This window comes from Ambystoma mexicanum, chromosome 13 (genome assembly GCF_040938575.1).
Source record: "Ambystoma mexicanum isolate Mex_15411 chromosome 13, UKY_AmexF1_1, whole genome shotgun sequence".
NCBI classification, from domain to species: Eukaryota; Metazoa; Chordata; class Amphibia; order Caudata; family Ambystomatidae; genus Ambystoma; species Ambystoma mexicanum.
In genome coordinates this window covers 781,837,756-781,855,045 of record NC_090938.1, presented here as the reverse complement: position 1 = coordinate 781,855,045, position 17,290 = coordinate 781,837,756, and the positions used below count along the sequence as shown (strand labels likewise).

Sequence of the window (17,290 nt, the reverse complement as noted above, 5' to 3'; positions counted from 1 at the left end):
TTCCCAGCTAGGAGTATGCTTTATATATGCCATCTATACATACTTACCCATGGCAGAGAAACAGAGGGAGGCCTTAAGGCAGAGGTTATTTGCATGGCATATGTGTTCTATATGTTCAAGTGGGAAGCAAGAGGAGCTCAAGAAGTGGGACACTGCGTTAGGCTCACTGACACTATGCCTTTTTAAGAACATTCAAAGCGATTGTAGCCAGCTGGCATCGAAGGCCTCTGGTTCCATGTACAGAATCTCAAAGTGCTAGGTTTTATTAAGGATTCCTGCAGACCCCATATGCATCTCTGATTGGAATGATGCAGCCCTAGAATTGTGACTTGAGGTGTCTAGACTGCTTCAAGTTAAACAGCAGCTGTTTCAAGTTAAACAGCAGGGCCATTCCAAAGCAGTACACCCTGCCCATAGTGGACAACGGCCAGGCCTGCCTGACTGGGAGCAGGAGGTTCCTGGTGTTGGGCCAGAGAACTTCGAATTACTAGATACCAACAGCACCTGGAGACCCAAAAAAGACTGCATTCAAATTATCCTCTAGGAGTTTACAAATTTAGAAGGGTGTCACAAGGGCTGTCAGAGCCTCCAGCAACTTTCCAGAAATGGATGGAACGCATTGGAGACATGAACTTCTTGGAAGTCATGGTATATTTTGCAATATCATAGTTTTGGGAACAAAGTTGGAAGACAGGGACTCTTGACGGTTCTTAACAACAGTGGGGAGAAAGGATTGAAGATCTCAATTGACAAGTTTCAGTTCTGCCACAAGTGCAACCACTGAAGCCGGATACTGCTTGTGCAGTGAAGACTGAGGAACTGGGTGCAGAATCCTTGTCACTTACTCTGAACTTGTAAAGGATCTCTGTAGGCGGGAGAGTAAGAAGGGAGATGGCAGTGCTGCCCCTGTCCCAAACGTGCACACCAAAGTAATGCATGACGTCCCCAAAGAAAGGCAAGCAGCTGGATGGCCAGTTGGCATAATAAAACAGACTATGAAGTCCTCATCACTCAGAATTCCCAGTCCAGGCCAGTTGGCATAATAAAACAGACTGTGAAGTCCTCATCACTCAGAATTCCCAGTCCAGGCCCATTACGCACCAGACCCAGTATGATTCCGCCATACAGATGCATGTCATCTAAATTAAAGGATTTTGAAAAAAAGGTAGAGGATGTGGCTCTATTTGAACGAAACCATAAAAGCCCCTTTCTACGACATACGCAAAAAAGAAAATCAGGCACTTTCAGCGTCCAAAGACAATTCCTCCATCACTATAAAACCAGCAGACAAAGGAGGTGCCATGTAATTATGAATACAATTGACTAGGAGTCAGAATGTTGAAGACAGCAGATGAAAGGAATGACACCAAAGTCACGGAAAACCCATTCCCCTGGGTACGTAACCTTATTTCAACTAGTGTAACACAAGAATACAAATTGTGGAGAATTTCTAAATTTCAAAGCAAGAGGCAGAATTTCTAACGCCCACAGAAACTAGAATTCCACTGTTTTACACCCTACCCAAAATTCATAGGAATCTAACACGATCGCTAGATCACTCAATAGTCTCAGGGAATAATTATTTGTTAGAACCCTTTCACAATATGCAGACTTTTCCCCCAAAATATTTCCAAAATAAGATCCTACAGAAGACACCACTCACATCATTTAAATAGTAGAACTCCCATTTAACTCTACTAAAGATCTATTAGTAGGATTGGACAAAGAATCATGATACACCAGAATCCCACAAACCCAAATAATCGAGATGGATTAGGTCAAAATGACTGAATCCAAATGACCTACACCACCAAATTACCTAAAATAGATACTACTACATGTCCTACTGACTAAATGTTCGTAGGACATTTTGTAGTATCTATTTGGTGGTGTAGGTCATTTTTACAGTATAGTGAGCAGGGGTTCCGGGGGACACCCCTGCAGCTGACCCGACCAAAAAAAAAAAAAAGAAATAGAACCCTGTGGCGCCGGTTCCCGATCACGGAAGTGAAAGGGAACTGGCGTTGCAGGAACCAGTGAGACGGAAGGAGAGGTAAGTGTCGCGCCTTGAAACACTTGTGTATAGGCGCGTTACAAATGCCATATCATATCATATCATATCAAGTAGGGGGGTGGGCTTGGGGGCGGGGATGGGAGGGTTTCAGGGGGTTAGGGTTTCTATAGATTTGGGGTTGTTTTACCTTGGATGACCGAATGGGAAATGTATGAACAATTTTGTATTACGTACATTTCTTATGCAGTCATTTCCGTCGCAAACTTTTCAGTCACGGTAAAACAACCCCAAATCATTGAGATAGTGCAACAAAATCTAGAACTGTATGTCCACAACATGGCCTCTCATTTGAGAGAATTTATTATGTGGTGTACAAATATGTCCTTGTCAATTTTCTTTCTAGTTTAAAGACCCTGGATATCAACCGATAGACAGTATGTCAATTGACTCAAAGCCCCAAATTCAGCCAATCATTACGTCTATCATTTCGCAGAACTATACATATAAATCATTGATAATCAATACCAGAGACATTATGTAAACACTACATTGATGATGTCCTAGTTATTAGGAAGGTCTGCAAGAAAAAGCCTTGGACTTCATTCAGCGGTTGAATAATTTGGACCCACAATTGCAATTCACACACTCTATCAATAACCAGGAAATAGCATTCTTGGACATCACCATTTATGTCGACACTAATACATTGAAGATTAAACTTTTCTGGAAACATACGGTTAGTAATTTGTTATTGAATTTCTCTAGTTTCCACCCAAGATCAATGAGAGATTATTTACCTTTTAGCCAATTCATTTCTTTAAGGAGACACAGTACTGAATGGCAACATTTTAACCAAGAATCAGATGAATTAGTGGAGAAGTGAATGGCAAAAGGATATCTCAAGAAGATCGTACGTCAAGATCTCAAAAGAGCAATGAACAATCCCAGGGAAACCCTATCAGACCAATCTACTCGTAGATCTAGCACAGAGCATTTGGTGTGTGTTTCCACAAACACACTCCTGCCCTACAAATTGAAGAAAATAATCCAGAAAAAATGGCACCTGTTACAAAAAGGTCAGAATGAATTCTAACCTCCTCTACTTGCCTTTAAAAAAGCAAGAGTATCAGGAATGGTTTAGTCAGAACAGATGTACAAATCAATAATCCCTTACATCTACCGACCATCACATAGATGCGGGGCTTTCCTCAAATGACAGGTTATGCCTCCTATGAGAATTGTACTGTTTGTCATTTAACAATAAAAACTACCCAGGTGAACATTGGATTGAAAAGTTTGTGGGAACAAAAGAAATTCACTAATTAATACTATCATAGTGGCCTATATTTATGTATTTATTTTGGCACTTGTTACAGCGCACAAAACCCTGAGGCATCTAAGAGTTAGTTACAGAAAGTGCATACATAGGACAGGGTAGGTACAGGTATAAAGACTGGGAAAGCTACTCATGCCACGGGGAGCTACATCAGGTTGCATACAGAGGTCAGAGTAGGTGCAAAAATACAGACTGGGAAAGCTTCTCCTCATGTTACGAGGAGCTACATCAGGTTGCATACAGACGTCATAGTATGTGCAAAAACACAGTCTGGGAAAGCTACTCCTCATGTTACAGGGAGCTACATCAGGTTGCATACAGACGTCATAGTATGTGCAAAAACACAGACTGGGAAAGCTACTCCTCATGTTACAGGGAGCTACATCAGGTTTTATACAGAAGTCATAGTAGGTGCAAAAATACAGACTGGGAAAGCTACTCCTCATGTTACGGGGATCTACATCCGGTTGCATGCAAGGGACATGGTGAATGCAGATAACAGTGCAGTAGAAGTGGTTGGAACATAAGCAGATACAGTGTAACAGGTAAAATGTCTTTCTTGTAAGAGTAGAGGATTGTTGTTTAAAATTTGGTAGGTTATGGCAGTTTTTGCAGCTGAGTAACGTAATCTGGATCCAGGAGGTTAAAGCGATGCTGATCAATGTGGAACAAATGTGGACAGCGGGGCAAAGGATGTGAATGTGAACGGGTGAAGGTATGACCCAAGGTTTGTATGCGAGGCATCAGGTGCAACAGTGACTCGTCTAGTTGCAGTAGGTGACAGGAGATGGATAGGGTAACGACAGATTTGCATAGGTGGGTGGTGATTTAATATGCCAGTATGAGACATAGGGGCTGGGGGTGAGGGATGTGTTCAAATGAACGTAATGCTGCAATGAATATTGGCGTAAATGGTTGGTGGAAGTCTTACCAGCATGTAGTGGGGATCAAGCCGGTGATGAATGCAGCCGCGGCAGGTGGTGGGACGGGGCCGTCAGGGCCCCTCCAGGTCCTGGACAAGAGTTAACTTGCCCCTTATGTGCGGCCCTTAGGTGGAGGCCGGCGTTCGGCATCCGGCTCCATTGGCTGCTTGCTTTTAGTAGTAGGTGGACCAATTGCATCTGCCTCCAGGCAGATAATATCAGGACAATACTGACTGGTCTGTAGGCCGGTGGGTGGAGCCTCGCACCCAGGCAGATTCTTAAAAGGGCCCAGACAGGAGTCAACTTGCCCCTTATGTGCAGCCCTGAGGTGGAGGCCAGCGTTCGCCATCCGGCTCCATTGGCTGCTTGCCTTTAGTGGTAGGTGGACCAATTTCATCTGCCTCCAGGCAGATAGTAAGTATAAGGACAAGGTCAGGCAGTGGCGGCCATGTTGAAACGGCCTCGCCGGGCTAGATTGCCCCTCCATGCGGTCCTGGGTCTGCAGGCTGGTTGGATGAGCCTCGCACCCAGGCAGCTTCTTAAAAAAAGATCACTATATGATCTGTTGTCCTTGCAATAGGAATTACATAGGTATGACATCCCGCCAGATATGTACGAGGATCACTGAACACTGGAGTTGCACCAGAACTAAGAACCTAAACGTATCCCTGGTGGAACATTTTGTGTCTGAAAGTCACAATGAAAATATTTTCTAATGTACCGTCCTATTAAAGACACAAGGGAACAGGGCTTAATTAAAACCCAGAGCCATATCCTTGATTTTAATGATGAAATAGACGGGTTCGTTTAAAAGGAATTACCAGCTATCAATGCGTGTCAATTGAGCAAAGTTGCAGCATTTCCACCCTGTGCGGCTCCTGCAACTCATTGTTAAAAAGAAACAGATCCAGTTAATAATAATACACCAGGCATATAACTTTGATGGAATCTTGCAGTGCCCAAATTAAACAGAGGATGTCATGAGTAAATCAACTGTCTTTCAGTATCTTTTAGTATCAGTATCTTGAAGCTGAATAATAACGTATGTGTTATGACTAGCTATACCTGCACCCTGCTTTGGATGGATGGAATGCTGTGAGTGACTGACATGGAATGCTGAGTGAGAGAATGTTATGTTGTGAGTCAGTTGAGATGATGGGGTGACTGAGAGAGGACGCCGGTGGATGTTCCTGTCCCTATGACTTGCCTGACTTGATGTACTTGACTTGATGTACATGGAGCACAGTAAAGAAGGTGATTGCTCCTGCAATGATGTCAGTGTCATTCTTGGCCAGGGACCCAACGTAACATTGGCGACGAGGATGCTGGCTGTGCTGGGGGACAGCACCATGAAGGGGGCATCCACCGCCCCCCAAAGGCTGAAAAGATCCTCTCTCAGGTAGGACCGCTGCGAGTTTCAGTGGGGGAAAGTGAGGCCGGTTTTTGAAGTATTGAGGTAGCGCCAGGGCCAAGGGCCAGCAAGAATGCCAGCAAGCAGCCAGAGAAATTGCCAATGGCCAGTGAATGCAGTGGGGACAAGTGAGGCCCAGCTAATCAAGAATTAAAGGAGCGCCAGGGCCAAGGGCCGGTGAATTGTCAAGTAGAAGACAGGAAGATATGTTAGGGCTTAGAGCCTGTTGCAGAGCATTAGAGAGGCTGGGTGCCTCTCACTGAGTTTTGAAGGGGCCTGGGGCCCAGGGCTTGGAGCCCGTTGCGGAGCAGTGAAGGGGCCGGGAGCCTCTCACGGAGCATTGTGTGCTTTTGCGCAAGAGCTGTGGGTAACGAGGCCTACACAGTGATGTTACTTTTGGGGAAGTTTAGGGCCCAGACGTGCTGCCATGAGGTACAGAGGAGCGTTCAGTGGCGGTGCTTACCTGTTGGCGGCTGCATTCCAGAGTAGTTTTGAGGACTTGGAGGCGGGGACCGTTGGAGCGGAGAGCTCTGTCCTCCTTTGTGGTTCACCTGAAGTGGTGACGTAGTAGATAATGCCTGGGGAGGTGGCGATCCCTTCAGCGAAGTCAGGACATCACCGTTCCGAACATTTGCTGTTATGGATCTGTGATGAAAAGAAAAGAGCCCTGCAGCGTTCAGTAACGTTGCAACGTTGCATCCATTTGTTCTGAGGTGCTTTCCTCATATGGTCCGCGTTGATAGGGAGAAGGTGCGGCGTAATGAAGGGAGCAGACGACGGATATAATGGATGTGTTTCACACACTGAGGGAGAAGTGGAGGTTGCGGCACATAGTTGTGTGTAAGACGGCAGGACCATGCAAGGTTCATTGAGGAGTGATCGCCTTCCACAAGGGAACTTGCGATAAAAGGGGCCGTGATCCCGGAGGTGCTGTACTGGGTATGACGATGGCAGGAGGAGCAGCGATCAAGGGGAGATTAATTGACGGTGGAAGTTATGCCAGAATTAATGTGTTAAGCGAAAATCAGCATCTGAGTTGTCGCCGAGTGTTAAGTTGAGTTTTGGCCTGTAATTACTTATGTGTGACAAAATGGGAGGCTTTTGTGGAGAGTGTTTGATACTGCAGTGAGATTTTCAGGAGGTGCTGCAGTGAGGTTTTAAGGGGGTGCTGCAGTTAGGTTTCCAGGATGGGCGGGTGGGTCCTGAGTGAGTGAAGTACTGCAGAGTGAGGTGCTGCAGTTAGGATCTGCTATGAGGTGCAGAGTGAGGTGTTGTGTTTTACAGGATGGCCGGGTGAGTCCTGGGTATGGTGTGTTCAGGATGGCCGGGTGGGTCCTGTGTATGGTGTTTGCAGGATGGTCGGTGGGTCCTGGGTATGGTGTTTTCAGGATGGCCGGGTGGGTCCTGGGTATGGTGTTTTCAGGTTGGCCGGGTGGGTCCTGGGTATAGTGTTTGAGGGATGGCTGGGTGGGTCCTGGGTATGGTGTTTGCAGGATGGCCGGGTGGGTCCTGGGTATGGTGTTTTCCGGATGGCCGGGTGGGTCCTGGATATGGTGTTTGCAGGATGGCTGGGTGGGTCCTGGGTATGGTGTTTGCAGGATGGCCGGGTGAGTCCTGGGTATGGTGTGTTCAGGATGGTCGGGTGGGTCCTGTGTATGGTGTTTGCAGGATGGTCGGGTGGGTCCTGGGTATGGTGTTTTCCGGATGGCCGGGTGGGTCCTGAGTGTGGTTGATGTGATGACGCATTATTTTTTTTGCAAAAGAAGTATGTAGTGAGTGTCTGTTTGGTTGAGGTGCATTATTAATGTGCTTGATTAAGGAAGTGTAGAGTGAAATTCATTATTATTTGCAAAAGAGATGTTTACAGTTTGTTTTAATATTTTCTTCCACAGATGGACTTTTAGCAGAACCTAGAGATTTTGCAATTTTAGTCAAGAGCATGTTATGAAATAAGTTGTATTGACGTTTAATTTTACAGGTTGGACTTTATGAACTACATGATTAGTAAAGGGTGTTACAATGCACAGTTAATGCATCATGTAATAAGCTGTAAGAATTGTTCATGTAACTATAGGAATGTTTATAGAGAAAATATTTGTTGCTGGTGCCCGGTGTGTGTCCATCTTTTTTGGTTTTTTTGTGTGTTGGTAAAGGGGGAAGATATGTTATGACTAGCTATACCTGCACCCTGCTTTGTATGGATGGAATGCTGTGAGTGACTGACGTGGAATGCTGAGTGAGAGAATGTGATGTTATGAGTGGTTCCATGAATGTCAGTTGAGATGATGGGGTGACTGAGAGAGGACGCCGGTGGATGTTCCTGTCCCTATGACTTGCCTGACTTGATGTACTTGACCTGATGTACATGGAGCACAGTAAAGAAGGTGATTGCTCCTGCAATGATGTCAGTGTCATTCTTGGCCAGGGACCCAACGTAACAGTATGCTGCAGTATTCCCTGCACATCATCCCTATAACAGCTCACCCCATCTCAAGATGGCCACCAAGGACATCGAGTGGTTCATCTCATATGAGAAGGACTAGGCTCCCCTCACATTTCCATTGCAAGATAACCGGGTGCAGAGTTCCTGCGCCTGCGGTGATAGCCAGATTTAGCTACAATTTGTGTTCTTGAGTGGCAGCAGTCAATAGGCACAGTGGAGGGTCGAAATGATTTAGGCACGTTTACATACTCTAGACATTATACTTCCATTTGTATTAATCTCCAGACATGCAATAAAAGATAGGGGATCTCTCCTTTCTAAGTATTTTCCCCCTCTTTCATGTAACAGAGAACACAGAGTTAAAACATATGGCTTCCATTCTATTGTATTCATGGGAACACACCCCAGTTTGAGAATGTTGACAGCCCGCGAGGGAGGGATGAGGATTTGTATTGTTAAAACACCATAAAGGCATATTGTGATGAGCAGTCTCAATATGTCGGTAAATATAGATATGGGGAGTAGTCTGAGATGATATCTGAATACCTGAATTGCCACTCACTTCATATAGCCTGAGCGGTTATTATTTTTACCTTTCAATCCTAGCGGACATTGGTTAGGGAAATCACCACCTATTGGTTTCTGGTAATGCTTGTCCTGGAGGGCTCTCTAAAAACACATGTGCTGTAGGACTGCTGAGGCAGTGATTTCAGAGGCTCTCGGGGTAACTGGGTGAAAGACACCAAGCCACCATCTTTGGATCAGACTAGCCCATACTGGTTAAAACAATAGAGCCGTATTCCTCACCAGAACTGCGCAGTGGGGCCGGTGGCCCTATGCCCCTGGTATGCAGACTATCCATCGCACATTTTTCCATCAAATGGTTTTCCATCTAATTTGTTCCAACAAAAAAATATGCATTGAATGCATATTTCTTGGGGGTAAAGGGTTAAATTCGTTTTTTTAAGGGTTAAAAACATTGTTAAAACCAGGGGGGTTGAGAAGAAAAAAAAAGTGTGCATTAGATGCAGATTTTTTCATTGGAAATGATTCGATGGTACTTACCTCGATGGAAAAAAATCAATGGAAAGACCATAAACCATGCCCCTCACCTGAGGAGGTGGACGCCAGACATCGTCAGACCTGAGAGACCGATCCAGAAGCAGACGACCACGTGATGACGGATGACGAGACGGAAACAGAAGATGGGCTCTGGAAATTCACAAGGGATGTCATTGTTGTGTTTTGGGGCGTGAAAGATTAAATGACCATGAGGGGATTTAAAGGGTAGGCAAATCGAAGGCGGGTTGGGTTGGCTTGGGTGGTGGGCATGTAGAGATTCTGTCCGTTTATTGGCTTGCAAGTCTGTAATAAATGGAATCCCGATTTGTCCATTCTCAATGAGACTCCATAGTCTTCTTGTTTTGTTTTACTTCGATAGGACTTGCGGGTAGGAGTTTCCTGATTCAATTATGGACCAGCAAATCCAAGTTAGATGATGCTTAATTTACACTGAATGATTCTAAAGCGCGCTCTGTCCGTTTTTTATTTGGGGTTGGGGGTGGGTAGTTGCCAGGCAACATTCACTATACAGGTTACAGCAGCGAGCCTACATTGTTTCGGGCACAGACCTCATCCTTTTTTTGTTGTTGTTGATGTTACATAGGTTTTCCTTAGTTATCGGGTTGTGCAAGACTGCCTTCCCTCTGCTGCAAACTCCTCATTTGGTCAAAGGCTCTGAAAGGAACTGTGGGAGCTGCAGTCCAGGGAAGTAAACCAGGGGAAGGTGTGATCAATGAAGTGCCACGTTATCCTCAGGGGGGCCTGTTATCTGCATATATTTGTGTTATAGTTATGCTCTACCCATTTCTTGTTTCTGGTCTTGATATGAGATCATAAGACAATCTTTTGAACCACCATGCTGTGTATGCGTCTTTGTGAGCCACTCGGACAGATTCTCACAAAATAGCACACATGAAAGGAATGCGCCTGTTTCATTTGTGCCATTTTTAGGAATGTGCAGGTCATCTTTTTCTCAAAGGTGGCATGTACATTTCAGGAGGGGCTGGCTAGAGGCGCAGAGATACGCTGTCCAGCCTTTTGCATGTATTTCCGACAATAATGTATGACGGGCAGCCAGCAATCACGTGGTTGCTGAGAGCACATTTCATCAAGATGGGCCATTTAGGGATCTGTTTCGTTAATATGACAAAAAAAGCCATTTCCTTCCCTGTTTAACTTCAAAAACAAATCATGCCAGGGACATAAATTACTGTGCCATGATTTGCACCTGCCCTCACTCCTAGTGCAGGGGGATGCCTCTCATTTCAGGGCATTTCAAAGCACATCGCGTTTGTGAATTTGGGATGCGCTTTTAAATACGTGGAAACTCCCCTTAAATGCACAAATGCACAAAGGGGAAAAAGTGCATCTGAATGAAGGCATCTGAGATGCCCTTTGTGAATTGGGCTGCCACTTTTCTTGATGCAAGTGAGGGGATGGCCTAGCACGTCTCCTCACTTGGACCAAAAAAGTTTTGAGAATCTGGCCCGCTATGTCTTGCTCAAGAGTTTCTTGGCGAGCCCCTCAATAGTTCAGGTGAAAGCAAGCCATCCGCTCACCTTGTTGTTTTGCATATAGAAAAACGGATTTAGGCGGTAAACTAATAGTGGAAACAACACCCCACTCTCCTGGTCAGGTGCTGCACCATAGCACATCTCACACACCATCAAGGCACAAAAACGGGGTGGTATGAGCAGACACTTGTTGCATATGCAAATATACATATATTTTTTTCCAAGACAAATGCCTAGTAAATCAAGCGTTTCGAGCTAGAAAAGTCCTCTTTTTTAGGGGACAAATGCCTACCATGAGAAAATCGGAACTAGAGGTTTTGGGGAAGTTTTGTTATACGACAAAAATGTTTTTAGGAAAACAAACAAAGAACAGTTTTGACCTCCTCTCATTCATTTACCGATGGAGAAAAAGGTGCATCCATTGAACACACATAGCGCAGAAACCGCTTGATGAATTTGCACCAAATATGAAACCACTTGGGCACAAAGTGCTGTAGATGTGCCTTTTGTAGGGTTAGGGAAAAACCAGGCAGTAGTTTTGAAATAATTCTGCAGAGAAAACGGAGGGGGTTCGCGGTCCAAACATCTTTCATTTCTCTCCCATTGTGCATTGCGTCAGTGAGGCTTTTCAGAAATGAAAACTAGCCATATTTGTTTGCTTGAGGAAAGCAATTCCCACTGTAATCCCAAGGGAAGCCAAAAAAGAAAAGTGCTCAAAATGATATTTGGAATAGAAAAAGTGGTGGCTTCATATCAGGGGAGAGGTGGGGCGGGCGAAAGAAGACCACGTGTGTAGTGGGAGGGTTAGGGGTGGGCTGAGGAGCCTGTTTGTTACAGACGATTTTCTTTTACTGGGGTAATCCCGTGGGATTTCCGCATGAATCCTGCAGAAATGTCACAAAACACGTTTCTAAAGAAATGCATTCCACATACTCGTGAGTGAAAGGGGCTAATAGAAGAGGGTCAGAGGGGACTAACACAAGGGCATGGACCTAGAAAGGAGGTGGAGGGGGTGGGGCAAATCAAGAGTTGCTGTGGGGATGGGGAGTTTATAAATTGTCAAGCGGTTTTCCATTCCTGTGGTAAGCCGCCGTCTTTCCTTCATTAATTTGAGCTCTTTTCACTGTACAATTTTACCCTGCAACAAAGGGAAAGTCCATAAGGGGACAGTGTAGATGGCTGAAGGCTGTGACCACTATCCATGGACGAAAGGCCATGGTTGGTGGAATCTGGTAAATTACTAGGCAGAGGGATATGATCCACAGCTGCAGGCCAGGGCCATAGGCCATGGCAAATCGACCCCTATCTTTTTTTAGGAATTTCTGCAATATGGATAGTGACCATGGGTGAAGGCCATGGCCAGTCGGATCTGGTAAGTTACTATGCAGGGGGATATGACCATGATTGTAGGCCAGCGCCACAGTCCATGGCCAGTTGTCCTCAGCCTTTTTTAGCAATCAATGCAACAGGTCAGTGGCCAATGGGCTCTGGAGAAGATATGGCATAACACAACCCTTGAAATTAAACTAGTGTGAAAAGTGGCTGAACTCTGAGTCACCCCTGTTGCTCATCCCATGAGAACATACATGAGATCCAAGCAGGGATCAGTAATATGATCAAAATGTACATCATAGGTGACATGAGGTGATTGTGAGTTAAGAGTGTCATCACTTCCCACAACTGCTGAATTTCATGTGTTTTGTTGTGATAAATGAGTTAATCTCAGCTTTCTCGTAACTAAAGTTTTTTTTACTGAATATATGCAGGATAGTCCATTTGAGCCAAGTCACATATTCCACAACGCCACCTAGTAGCCATCACTGGAACTTCACCTCCAGTTCTGACCCACATCAGCAAGGCATTGTGGGTATGCAAATTAGCCCAAATGCAAACCGTTTTCTCCACGAAAGTGTTTTTGTCTTAGAGCAGCAGTGCTACTTTATTCATGGCGTAATCAACCCAAGACAGACATTTTGCAAGGATCCCAGGACAACTACATACTTGGTTTCACCCTAATTTGCATACCCAAAATGCCTTGCTGGTGAGGCTCGGTACAAGAGGTGAACTTCCAGCGATGGCTACTAGGTGGCATATTTGAATTTTTTTTTCAGCTGATTTTAGGCGGCCTACAAAATGGGAAAAGGGACATTTCTTAACAAATAAATGCAAGTTACGCCATCTTTCAGGCAGTCGATTCACGAGGATGCACTTTAATAGCTCCTGGGTTACAATGACTAATTCCTGGTTAGCTAAAACTCCTGACACCCAGGAGCTACTTCCAGCTCCTGCTCCATGAAGTCCAATGTTGCCACTGGAAAACATGACATGCCGCAGAATCTGGAAGCTCGGGTTGGGTGGCACAGCAATGAAAGGGTTATTAGCCATGGGGTACATTTTTTAGCAGCGCCTTCATGCATCAGGAGGAAAGCAGTACAGTCCAAAAGAGTACTCACTGTCGCCTAACATCTTGCCTTTCCATTGGACACAGTACTCAAAAGCCCTATCTCAGAATTATTAAGCCCTTTCCACTTACTTGAGACAAAATACTTTAAAATTGATGAATAGAAAGTTCACAGCAAGTAGAGGAAAATGTAGAAGTGGTTAAGATGCCCAGGCCTGCTTCCCCACCAGAGTCCAGGCGTGAGCGCATGTCGGAGCATAGTCACCTGTGCGAGATGGCAGGGCATGCCCAATGCGGATGCTGTTGCAGGACCATTTGCATAACAGGCAAACATTGATGTTCTCCAATATGAAATTGTCTCCTGTAATCTTCAGCTGCCCTCTGTTCTGTCTACACACTTGATACCTGAAATAAGACATGTGCACATTGTTAATTACTGAACTTACACCAGCGAGCTGCATCTCAGGGTTGGAAGATCTATCCCACTGGATCCACTTTAAATGTTTCCATGTGATAATGTCCCCGAAAAAATGCTGTGTGGCAAAAAAATCACTGCAAAAAGGCTGTGGTTTGCAGCAACATTATCACTGTGAAACTGTGGGTGACACCCCTGCAACCCCTGTTTTTAAATGTTTTTTTCCTTTTTTCGCCAAAGCCAAGTGGGTGACAACCCCGCTCCCCTCACAAATGGTCACCATACATAATGTCGCCACAGACTTTTCCCGGCGACTAAATGTATGGCGACCATTTGTGTGGGGGTAATATTACCGGAAACCCTTTAAATGTCGTGTCCTACCCACTTTCTTTCTCTCTTCTGTTCACTGCCCTCCCCCACCTGAATGCTGTTAGCTTACTGGTGGCATTCACACTCTTTGTATGCTATCAGCTTATCTGATTCCATTACCCCTCTGGTTACTCCTCCACTGAATGCTGTTAGCTTAAGGCGTGTCTCCCTACTCCCATATGCTGTCAGAACTCCGCTCGCATTATCATCTCTTCTTCCCTATATGCCATTATGATGATTGCTTACTTCACTACCCATCTCCTCCTATTTTGGATTCTCTTAGCCTTTGGCTTTCATTTTTGCACTCTATGCACCTCCCCAGCTGCATTCTTTGTCCATCCTCACGTGAATGATGCTAACTTGTTTATTGCATGCTCATCCCTTGTATGCATTCAGACCTCTGATTGGATCTTTCTCCTCCCTCCTATGGCACCCATCCCCTATTATGCTATTAAGATCATTGCCTGTCTGTCTGCTGCTTCCTGATTGACCCTCTTCTCTCCTCCTCACCCAGGTGCGGTTAGCATCCGCCTTTTATTGTTCACCTCTTTAAATCTCCTCCTTGTATGCATGTGTGAGATTTAGAAAGCCCAAATATAGCTGGGAATCAACAGAAGGATGCACATAGGGGACGCACCCAAGTGTTGTAGGTAGGAGGCAGGGATAGGGGAGGTTGCTTGGATGGGTAGGGGAGAAGGGGAGGGAGCGGGAAACCTTAGGGAGGAGAAGAGAAATAGGGTTCAGTGGATGAGAAGTAGCTTTGAGGCCTCAACAACGCCTATCTCCATTTCTCAACTCCAACAGACACAATTGTTTTTTGGTCAATCGAGCCTCTAACTATGTCTCACTTTTTCTATGCTGCCCATCAATATTCCATTGCTTGCACGGTACAACTTAATTTGGTTCATTTTTCTGAAACGTGTTTCATATTCTAGCGTATAGCAAGCACTGTGTCGCCCTTTGGTGCAAGGTTTTCACTCAAAAATAATAAATACCCCTGTGGTTACATATATCTTAGAGGCTGAAGCCTTACCAGAGTTAGCCATTAGATTCTACATAGTTCACATCGTGAGCCCCAGACTGCAGCCTAAGGCTATACACATAATTCAAGCTCAGATCTTAGCAGAAATAGAGAAATACCTTGCAGGTTGAAGAAGCAGGCTAAAGCCTCATGTAACAGAGCCACTCTCGTCACACCTATTTTGCTGCTTCAGGCTGATGGCGGAACTATCCCTCACTGATGTCACAGGTCCAAGGCTCTTGGAACAGAGCGATTGGTCAGTTTACACATACCTTAAAAGACTCATCGGCAGAGTTATTCCTTAGGATTCACTGGTCGTAAAAGCAAATCACCATGCTTGTGTCATTCAGGAGATGCTCATCTAGGTCTGTTGTTTTCTTTGAATTATGGCACTAATAGTTTTCTTTCCTCTTTATAAATGCAGGGATACAAAACAAAATGTTTTAAATGGGGCTGTGATTATCCCCTGAATGACATGGGGCATGTTTAATGTATGCAGAAATATCCCTCAAGAGCAGACAAAAGAAGGAAGACATCCACTGACAATAACATTTTGATTGAGCTGCTCTGTGCCTAGCCTCTTTGATGCCCCTTTTCATGAGTGCAAATCTAACAGCACATCTCTCTTTTTGAAGTGCCATCTTCAGAAATTAGCTCCTATACTTGAATCTTGACGCACCCTCTGCTGTTAGCTACAATTTTGGCTTATCGCTTGGGGATGCTCACCGTTTCTGATTTTTTTCACTTCTTCCGGTAATAATGCAGAACAGACTCCCCTTTTACTTCATGCTCAGGAATGGCACTGAGTGATATTTTACAGGAGAGATCCTAAGTGGTGGGCTCTTCAAGAGTAGGAAGCAGGGAGCGAGACATTACACACGGGTGACAGCTGCTAAACTCTGGCATCGTAGTATGGACAATATGGTCCACAGAGGTAGCAGTAGGGGAGATAATACATGGGAGAATCTGGGAGAGGCACGAGGAACAGACGCTCGACAAAGTATTGCACAGAAGAAGCAACAAGATGTCTTGAGAGAGGGAGACATGCCACAAAGAGACAGATTGAGGGGAGATAAGCTGAGTAACAATGTTTTTTTACAGTGGCTACTCGGGCTGGAAGCAAAGGAAAGGTTAATTATTGGCCCAGACAGCACGCGTACTGGAAGTAGCGCAGAAAATATTGGTATATTGGGTATTACGTGTTAAATATGGTAGCAATGTGGCCGGTTTCGCAAGACTAGGTACTGATGCTAGGATGGGGACGCTGCAGGAAGTCATGCTGTAGCATTCATTACATCCACAAATCAAGGCTGGGAATGGTAAGAGTCTGGGAAAAGGTGGTGGAACAGGCCCTACAATGGCCGGGAGATCTGTTGAGGGCCAGATATCTGGACTAGCAGGTATTGCACGTCAAGCAGCGGGAGAAGTAAGCATTGGGGCACGCGTGGCAGCAAGGCGCAGGGCAGGCGGCGGGCGGGACACGCGGAGGGCCCATTGGGAAGGGGTTGAAGGGCTGAAGGCAGGCTCGCTTGCAGGGCGGCGCACAGCTCTTGACGCAACCGCAGTCCATCATGGGGCAACAGGGCCTCGGAGCACAGGTGTTCGTGGAATGGCAGTTAGACATTGTGAATTAAAAAGGAAAATAGCACTGAATGCAAATGCCAACGATGAGTGTGTGAAACAGCAAGGTGAGTGAAGCGCCAGTTACTTTTGGGACATGAAGTACTTCATAAAGGATCAGGAAAGAACAGGATAGCGGCTATAATAAGCGTCTATTTAAAAAAAAAAAAAAAAAAGATTAACTGCCCAACGAATAGTTTTCTCATGTGAGGGGGAAAAAGGCCAGCGCCACCACAGTGTTAAGAGGGCGGGGCGTAAAATAAAGAGGAGGCAGGAGCGCGCGCCGCCAGGTTACTGTGACCTGCAATAAATGGCGGGAAAAGCGGGACAGGCGGCACGCTCGACTAGTTCGTTGGGAGGGGGAGGGGCAGACAGCAGGCTTTAGTTCGTTGGAAGGGGGAGGGGGAGGGGCGAGGGTTGGGATAGGAAAAGCGCGGGATGAAAGGGCGCACGCGCGCGGCATGAAAGGGCGCACGCGCGCGGCAGGAGCAGCAGCCGGTAACTGGAAGGAGCTTGGGGGTGTGACGTGCACAAAGACTGGCGAGACCATTGTGTGTGTGTGTGTGTGTGGGAGGGGTGGGACGGGTGGGAGTACCTTTATTGACAAACGTTTCTTTCTCTAATGTTTTCTTGGACTCAAGTCGTCTCCCTTTGCGAGTTTGGCGTTTTACCTAGTTCCTTTCATGTTTTCCAGTTTAATGGACAAGGGCCGTCATTGTGCGCTCCTTCCCTATGCACTGTGCAATGGTAGCGTCCTGCGT

At 45.6% G+C, this 17,290-nt stretch overlaps 1 long non-coding RNA gene across 1 annotated transcript in view; it reads right to left on the bottom strand.

Moving 5' to 3' along the window:
• The window catches only part of LOC138520692 (uncharacterized), a 28,590-nt gene extending 11,557 nt beyond the window's left edge, over positions 1 to 17,033 (bottom strand). Inside the window, exons 1-2 of the long non-coding RNA XR_011282863.1 lie at positions 15,636 to 17,033; positions 13,370 to 13,509 (exon numbers count right to left, since the gene is read on the bottom strand). This is a non-coding gene — a long non-coding RNA (uncharacterized lncRNA). The remainder of the gene's footprint in view (positions 1 to 13,369; positions 13,510 to 15,635) is intronic.
• Positions 17,034 to 17,290: the final 257 nt, after the last annotated feature.